This window comes from Mirounga leonina, unplaced genomic scaffold (assembly GCF_011800145.1).
Source record: "Mirounga leonina isolate KUSES-001 unplaced genomic scaffold, KU_Mleo_1.0 Mir_151, whole genome shotgun sequence".
Lineage (NCBI taxonomy): Eukaryota > Metazoa > Chordata > Mammalia > Carnivora > Phocidae > Mirounga > Mirounga leonina.
The window spans coordinates 65,548,321-65,555,396 of record NW_023270377.1 but is presented as its reverse complement, the minus strand read 5'-3'; the positions used below and the strand labels follow the sequence as shown (position 1 = coordinate 65,555,396).

The 7,076-nt window shown below is 40.0% G+C and overlaps 1 protein-coding gene across 5 annotated transcripts in view; it reads right to left on the bottom strand.

Moving 5' to 3' along the window:
- COBLL1 (cordon-bleu WH2 repeat protein like 1) overlaps positions 1–7,076 on the bottom strand; it is a 165,479-nt gene that overhangs the window by 99,144 nt on the left and 59,259 nt on the right. The gene's annotated exons all lie outside the window — the stretch shown is intronic.

The window sequence follows — 7,076 nt, the reverse complement described above, 5'->3', positions numbered from 1 at the left end:
AACCCATAGCATCTTTTTTGAGAGTGCTTTAGGGATAATTTCTTCTTTTTTTTTTTTTTTAAGATTTTATTTATTTGTCTGACAGAGAGAGACACAGTGCGAGAGGGAACATAAGCAGGGGGAGTGGGAGAGGGAGAAGCAGGCTTCCCGCCGAGCAGGGAGCCCGATGTGGGGCTCGATCCCAGGACCCTGGGATCATGACCTGAGCCGAAGGCAGACGCCCAACGACTGAGCCACCCAGGTGCCCCAACCTGATTTTATTTTAAAGGCCTGAACTGTGAAATGACTTATCTATAGGCACTCCATACTCAAAACATTTTTTTTTTTTTAAGCATGAGGGAACTACATGCACAGGGAAAACCCAATAAAGTTGACTTATTTTCAACTTTATATCAAGAGCATAAGAAGGTATTCAAATCTCTCTGCTGCTTTTTAGAAAAAATGTAAAAATTATTTCCTAAATAACTGACATTATCAGTGTATATATTTTTTAAACTGAACAAAGCCATGCATTATTTTCTTAATGGTGTTTTTTCTTTAACCTCCGAGAAGACTATCCAGTAGCAAAAAAGGAATTCTGGGGGCGCCTGGGAGGCTCAGTTGTTAAGCATCTGCCTTCAGCTCAGGTCATGATCTCGGGGTCCTGGGATCGAGCCCCACATCAGGCCCCCTGCTCGGCGGGAAGTCTGCTTCTCCCTCTCCCACTCCCCCTGCTTGTGTTCCCTCTCTCACTGTCAAATGAATAAATAAAATCTTTAAAAAAAAAGAAAAAAAAACGGAATTTTTATCCTTATAATTTATTAGGACATTTTTCATTTCTAATTCCCTTGTTACTTTGTATTGCCTTTTATGTTTTATAATTTTAGATTTCCACAGATTACAAGAGTATGAATAATCTTTTTTTTTTTTTAAGACTTTATTTATTTGAAAGAGAGAACACGAGTTGGGGGAGGAGCAACGCCTCTTGGGTTGTGGGCTATGGCCCTCAGCAGTGTCAGGAACTTGTGTTCTGGCTGCCTGGCCAGATCTAGATACTAAAAATCCAGACACTAAAATCTCTTCTTCCATCCCAGACATTCCAAACACACCCGAGATGTAGATCAGACATTATAATGCAAGAGATACAAAGTTAAAACCATCAAACACAGGGGGCACCTGGGTGGCTCAGTAGGTTCAGCGTCTGTCTTTGGCTCAGATCATGATCCCAGAGTCCTGGGATCAAGCCCCATGTGGGGGATATCGAGCTCAGTGGGTACTCTGCTTTTCCCTCTCCCTCTGCCCTGCCCCCCCCCCCCGCCCCGCTTGGGTGAACTCTCTCTCTCTCTCAAATATAGAATCTAGAGAAGGAAAACAAAAAACAAAAAAGCATCAAACACCAATCATGGGAGTGGATGTTCTCACACACTCCACAGGTGCCAAGGCAGCCTTGAGGAAGGGGTGGTAGCAGCACGACCAGGATCCAGCGCAAGACCAGGATCTAGGCAAGAGAAGCAGCAGGTCCAAGTGGGCCACCAAAACCTTCCATGGCTTCCTTTCTCTCCTCAGGTTCTGGTGATTTCTCTCATTCCACAGCATTCACAGCACTTAACTCTTAACTTCATTCATATTAATTTTATAGACTGACTAAAATGCTAAGTTTTCATTTATGCATTTTTTTTTTTTAAAGATTTTATTTATTTATTTGACAGAGAGAGAGACACAGCGAGAGAGGGAACACAAGCAGGGGGAGTGGGAGAGGGAGAAGCAGGCTTCCTGCGGAGCAGGGAGCCGGATGCAGAGCTCGATCCCAGGACCCTGGGATCATGACCTGAGCTGAAGATAGACGCTTAACGACTGAGCCACCCAGGCGCCCCCATTTATGCATGTTTTATATTCTCAAACAAGATCCTTGAAGAAGGGAGTGCTATTACGATAGGCACAGCATGTGGCAGCTAATCAAACACTATGTATATAATCCTAGATTGTCTTACTGATCTATTTTTTTATTTTGAATCTCTAATTAAATTTTAGGTCCTTTCTTTAAAGAATTCACAGATATTTCTTCAGTCCCACAAGTTCCTTACACATTGCTAAAGCATATACCCAGTTCCCAATACACATATTTTGCACAGCTTCTTCTGTGAAACCCTTAGTGAAATGTGCGCATCTGTTGTCCAAAACACTGGTTCTCCAAAAAAGGCCAGTTCTAATGTTAATTCCTCTGAGAAGACACCTCCAGTCTCTCCCCCTTCCTCCCACTGAATACCCTAGTTTCCTGTCCTGTGTTCACCGAACACATAGAAAAGGACACTCACTTATTACACATCATCTATTTCCCATCCTACATTATGGATTATTTAAGGCAAAAAATTTGTGATTTTCATTTTTTATTCCATCGGTATTAGAAGAGTCAATAAGTGATTTTTAAAATAATGAATATAAAGACTAAATTGATATCTAAGGAAAAGTAGTCAGATATTCATGAGAATACTTCTAGAGAATCCCATGATGAATTGAAGTAGTCAAAGATTTAAAGAGTTGGGGCTTTTTTTTGTTTGGTTGCTTTTTGTTTGTTTTGTTGTTTTTAAAGGCAAAGCTCTTCATGATTAACCGGGGACTGAGCCACAACTTCCAGCAGGGGTTAATACCGAAAGTTACACCAGTTACACCGAACATTTTTCATGTGAGCTAGGAGCTCCAAAAGTGAGAGATAATGTAACTGCTGGTAGTTGCTATGGTAGCAAAAATAAACCTTGTACAGATATTCCACTCATCCTTTAACTATGCTTTCTATTTGCTGGGGGTTTTCAGTGGTGTTTGAGCCCAAGAAAGGGAAAAAAAAAAAAGAAATCTGTGGCTTATTCTCCAGGAAGAAAATAGGAAGCTGATATATGAATTACAGCTGAAGTCTTCTTTGATTAATAAATAGCTAGAGGAAATCCCCACCCCATCCCCCAAAAAGGCAGCTGAAGATAAAGAGATTGAAATGAAACAGTGCCACTATAAAAATAAATCTAGCTTTTCAGACGCATATATGTCTTAGGTTCAATTTAGAGTTTTTCTAAGTATACAAATAATTCTTGTTAACAAAGTTGACCCTGCTGCATGGAGAAATGAATCAGGAATCAAATGGATTAAAACTCCAAGAACCTGGAGGGCTCCTTCTACACTTGGGAGTCCCTTTTGACTGCTGTATTCAACAAGGTATTTTACACACACAAAGAGAATGGACTCATGCTCAGTAGTACAGGAAATGAACTGAAATATGCAGTCCTGCAATAAATACACACAAAGCATCTCAAGAGTCATGCCAAATAAAACAGAGAATATATATCTATGAAGAAAACATCCCAGAGAAGGTGAGGGTTGACATGGTTTTACATGAGGTTGATTCCAGACGTTGAGTTGGAGTGGGAGAGACATTTGGAAAACTACATATATGAGCAAAGACAGGCATAAGCGGGACTTGGAAAATATCAAGTAGCTCATTTTATGGGTGGTCTAGCAGGAATGGCTCAAATAGCCAGTGATAACACTAACAAACAACAAAAAAAAGTCTCAAATCACAGTACAATGAGCCTGAATGAAGTCTATTTCCTAACTCCATACCTCTCGGCCTCAGATCCATAATTACTGCCACTAAGTGGCTTACATGTCACTTTTCCAGATTCTTTCTCACCAACTCCTACCCATAGCCCTTTCAATAGGAATTCTGGAATTGCTTTCTGATGCCCAAGAAGCTTATGTAGACTGCCTCTTCCTCAGTTACACCATTTCCATCACAAACTCCAAATGGCAGATCAGGGGAAGGGAGCAGAGTCAGCATCTTCCTAAATCCCTCCTGCACCTTCCACAGGAATGCATTACTCTAGCTCAATAGCAACACTCCTCTTCCTCCAAGGGAGTGGCCATCTAGGTACATTGCTGCTTTATCCATGTTAATCACTTAACTTCAGGTCGCCTTCTATAAACACTGAGGAACTTGACATCTGGCTCATAGTAAACTTACCCTCTGTTTGCTCTCACTTAAATCTCAGAGCTCATATTGATGGTCCATTCAACACCCTATCTGCTTCATTGACTTCTTCACACCTGTACTCCCATCACCAGAGGACCTTGCAATTACCTGAAATTTCACCACATCATATAGGTCAAACTTTAATATCCTATCCTGATTGTAATTTCTTACACCTTTCAAATCCTGTACCTACCCTCTGCACCCCATGAACCTGACCCCTCAAATAAATAACCTAGCTACATTTACTTGCCATCCACCATACACTACTTGGGAAATCACCTGAGTTACACTTTGAACTACAATCTCTATTATTTTGCATTCTTTATCCTCCAGCTTATATGGCTCATAAAATCCCAAATTGGAATCACTAAAATAACAATATCTTCCCTACTCCCATATGAGTTGTCTCAAGAAAGTAAACCCTATAAAATTATTTCATTGATTTCAGACTGTCTCCTCTTATGATTTAGTTTTCTAAATTTCTGTAAGCAAACTGGTAATAAACTATTAGAATTTGAAAATGTTTCTTTTTTTATATTGAATAAAAGTATCAGCCACCATAACAAATGCTTATCAATTGCTTCCCTAGCATCAGTTTCATACTTCTTACACAGTTTAGCTGTCCTGGTGACTAGTTGGGATTGATTCCCATTAACTAGCCACATAAGTGGGCCCTAATTACCCTAAAACCAGTAGCAAAATCTCACAACCTTACTACTGAGATTGACAATAACTCAAGACCAAATCAATTAGAGGCTGGCATTACTCTAGCCATAAGCATTGCTATGGAGACTGTCTTAAAGCTGGTCCAGAGTGCAGCCCAGGAGTCTGACAATCTTGAAGAAACACTGATGTGCAGATGTCACATCTGGAACTGCTGCATCCTTTGTGCGATCATGCATCAGAAGGCCTGGGTTCAAACCCACCTTTCCTCTTCTTCCTCTTCTCCCTCCCCTCCCTTCTTTTAATCTAGAAAAAGGTGATAATGATAGCTTCCATGGAAGTTATGAAAATTACAAAAGATATATGCAAACACTCTACCACTGGGTTATCTAGGCCCACCTTCTCCCTCCAGTAGCACCCATTAGCTGGAGAACTGAAATGGGAGATACTACAGTTTAGGCTGATTCAGTTTTATGGTTGGTGGCATGTTGAACAAAAGTCTGTCTAGGGAAAAGAGAAAGCTTGAAATCGAGCCAGCTATTGAAGAAAGTTAAAATGACTGTGGAATTTAGACAGAACAGAGAAATAAATGCATGAGAAGCCAGATAACCAGAAAAATAAAATATGTTAAAGACATATAAAGAGCAGAATAGGTTAAATGGGAAAGAAAAGAGAATAAGAATTTGTAGAGTGGAGTTTCTAAATTTATTGTATCAGAGGTATGCTAATTCCTGTTAATAAGAGAGATGGTTTACAGGAGTACAGTAGAGGTTTTCTAATTAAAAACAAAAACATTAGGGGTGCCTGGGTGGCTCAGTCGTTTAGCGTCTGCCTTCGGCTCAAGTCATGATCCCAGGGTCCTGGGATCGAGCCCCACATCGGGCTCCCTGCTCTGCGGGAAGCCTGCTTCTCCCTCTACCACTCCCCCTGCTTGTGTTCCCTCTCTGGCTGTCTTTAAAAATAAAATAAATAAATAAAATAAATAAAAAATAAATAAAAATAAAAATAAAAATAAAAACAAAAACATTAAAATAGGGTGGTAGATGGGTCAAATACCCTATCTTAATAAAGATCATGATGACAGGGTAGAGGGGACGGAGGAAAAACTGTAGGAGATGGGCAGCTACGAATGTGGTCGAGAGTATTTGGCCAGATGGTATGAAGCTCCAAGGCAGTGACATTCTTGAGTTTTATGCCCTCTCTTCCAAGAATATAGAAAAATATGAAGCAAAAAAGAGGGCATAAGGAAAAACCAATATTAATATTACCTCTGTGCCGGGCGCCTGGGTGGCTCAGTTGGTTAAGCGACTGCCTTCGGCTCAGGTCATGATCCCAGGGTCCTGGGATCGAGTCCCACATCAGGCTCCCGGCTCAGCGGGGAGCCTGCTTCTCCCTCTGACCCTCTCCTCTCTCATGCTGTTTCTCTCTCGCTTGCTCTCTAATAAATAAATAAATAAAATCTTTAAAAATATATATATATTACCTCTGTGCCCAGGAGAATAAATATCTTCCAAAGGAAATGCAATCTTTTTGAAAAACAAGAATCACGTGAGGAAGTAAAGGGAAATGGGAAGTTGAAGCCGTGTCTGTCAGAGAGCACAGGTTCAGAAGACAACAGCTATGTATGTTGTAGCCAACCCATTAGTGGTAGCTAACCCGTTAATTCTCAAAACTCTTTTTTTAGCCTTGTGTTATTTCTATTCAAATTTCAGAACAGGTGAAAATAGAAGAGTCATTTAATTATTACTTATCTACCTGAAAACCTATAATCAGCAAGCCTACTTCTCATATCAAAATCTAGATTGTGATTGAAGATATTCTCTTTGCAATTACCTCTTTTATAGGACATTTTCAAAAATAACTAATAATTGGGCACCTGGGTGGCTCAGTTGGTTAAGCGACTGCCTTCGGCTCAGGTCATGATCCTGGAGTCCCGGGATCGAGTCCCACATCGGGCTCCCTGCTCTGCGGGGGGGTCTGCTTCTCCCTCTGACCCTCTTCCCTCTCGTGCTCTCTGTCTCTCATTCTCTCTCAAATAAATAAATAAAATCTTAAAAAAAAAAAAAACTAATAATTGAGTACAAATGGATAATTCTCTGCTAAGATTACTACTTACTTTCTTGCTCTTAAGTTGATGGATGTTTTACACATATTGGCCTGATTATATAACTGTGAACACTTCCAAAACAGCCAGCTGGGGGTTTTCTGGTGTGTATGTGTGTGTTTTTTAAGTTTACCAGTTTTTTTTTTTTTCCTTCTTATACTCAAACGCTTTGAGAGAAAACAGATGAAGACAAAAATATAAATATCAAGATAAAAATATCAAATATAAATACCCTTTGTAACTAAACATGAACGAAGAGACTCCTTCAATTTTTTCCCTTAACCTTTAATAACTGGTATTATATTTGCTTAC